This window comes from Austrofundulus limnaeus, unplaced genomic scaffold (assembly GCF_001266775.1).
Source record: "Austrofundulus limnaeus strain Quisiro unplaced genomic scaffold, Austrofundulus_limnaeus-1.0 Scaffold499, whole genome shotgun sequence".
NCBI lineage: Eukaryota > Metazoa > Chordata > Actinopteri > Cyprinodontiformes > Rivulidae > Austrofundulus > Austrofundulus limnaeus.
In genome coordinates, this window is record NW_013952901.1 from 48533 (window position 1) to 50818 (window position 2286).

Genomic DNA, 2286 nt, shown 5'->3' on the forward strand with positions numbered 1-2286 from the left:
GGCAATATTATCGTTTATCGCAATAAATTTTGAGACAATTAATCGCCCAGCAAAATTTGTTATCGTGACAGGCCTACCTGTAGGGCGACCCGCGACCATGGAGATATAAACAGCTTTTTATAAGGTAAAAATAATAAAACAAGGTCTTTGTCTGCAATGATTAGACATGTTTTTTATTATTGTCATTAGTAATTATCTCAATTTCGGCTAAAAGAATTGACAAAATCCTACAAACTGTGCCTTTAACATGTGCCACCCTGTTTTTAAAGAGACCAAAAGCAATAGACTCAAAGGCTGTTTCTTGGGTAAATGTGGGCAATTCCTTTATTATGTCATTCTCAATTAAGCCAAAAAAAGGCCTGGAATTGATTTGAGGTGTGGTGCTTGCATTTGGAAGATTTTGCAGTGAAAAAAAACATCGGTCAAAGGAGCTCTCCATGCAGGTGAAACAAGACATTCTTAAGCTACTAAAACATAAAAAAACATCTGAGAAATTGGTACAATATTTTGAGTGGCAAAATCATCCTGAGAAAGAAAGAAAGCACTGGTGAACTCATCAATGCAAAAAGACCTGGGCACCCACAGAAATCAACAGTGGTGGATGATGGCAGAATAATCTCCATGAAGAAGAGAAACCCCTTCACAACAGCCAACCAAGTGAACAACACTCTCCAGGAGGTAGAAGTATCAATATCCAAATCTACCAAAAAGAAAAGACTGCACGAAAGAAAATACAGAGGGTTCACTGCACGCTGCAAGACACTCATAAGCCTCAAGAATAAAAAGGCTAGACTGGACTTTGCTAAAAAAACATCTAAAAAAGCAGCAGAGTTCTGGAAGAACTGTCTTTGGACAGATGAAACCAAGATCAACCTCTACCAGAATGATGGAAAGAGAAAAGTATGGTGAAGCCGTGGTACAGCTCATGATCCAAACCACACCACATCATCTGTAAAACACAGCAGAGCAGTGTGATGGCTTGGGCATGCATGGCTGCCAGTGGCACTGGGTCACTAGTGTTTGTTGATGATGTGACACAGGACAGAAGCAGCTGAATGATCTGAGGTATTCAGAGTCATACTGTGTGCTCAGATCCAGCCAAATGCAGCCAAACTGATTGGTCGTCGTTACAGATGGACAATGATCCAAAACATAAAGCCAAAGCAACCCAGGAGTTTATTAAAGCAAAGAAGTGGAATATTCTTGAATGATCAAGTCAGTCACCTCGTCTCAACCCAACTGAGCATTTCACTTGTTAAAGACTAAACTTCAGACAGAAAGACTCACAAACAAACAGCAACTAAAAACCACCACAGTGAAGGCCTGGCAGAGCATTAAAAAGGAGGAAACACAGCGTCTGGTGATTCCATGAGTTCAAGACTTCAGGCAATCATTGCCAACAAAGGCATCTAATTTCTTTTATTTCGTTTCGTTTATTTCTAATTAGAAATAAACATTTTATTTACAATTATTTTAATTTATTCATTTACTTCTGAGCCCCTGAAATTAAGGAATTGTGTTTAAAAATACCTTAGTTCCTCACATTTCTATGCAATAATTTTGTTCAACCCACTGAAATAAAGCTGAGAGGCTGAACTTCAACTGCATCTGAAATGTTTTGTTCAAAACTCGTGGTAACGTACAGAACCAAAATTAGGACAATGTCTCTGTCCAAACAGATATGGAACAACTGTTGCTGTCTCCCACATTTTGACAGGAAATTCCCACTGGGGGGATGTTCCAGTTTAAATTTAAGACTTATAAGTGGGAAATTCCCATGTCCCAGTACAACTTAATTGAAGTAAACGTAGCTGGCAAAAATGCAGTGAAATGGAGATTTTATCTGGCAAATTTTGCCGACTACATTTGAACCTTATGCACCTCCACCGCCATCATTTTGTGGGTAAAGTGATTGACATGCATTATGGGAGATGTAGTTTATGGTCAATGTTTGCTAAACAGCAGGATACACTTATTTTAAAGACGTCTTTGAAGCTTGTGGGCCACAGAAAAGGCTGTGGCTGGCCACATTTGGCTTGCAGGCCTTGAGTTTGAGATGTGATTTAGACAGTACAAAACATGCATGCTGTCATGTCTGACTCCACTGTTCCGACTTTGTTTACATCCGGGAGAATTTTACCAACTTTAAATTGTTGCGTGCTGAGACTTTGTGAAACGTACTTATCAATTTTGTCATGTAAATAAATAACTTGTAATAGTTGGCAACAATAATTTTACTGATTTTGCTCATTTTTTTACAGATAATGTGGTGGACCTTTGGTAGTG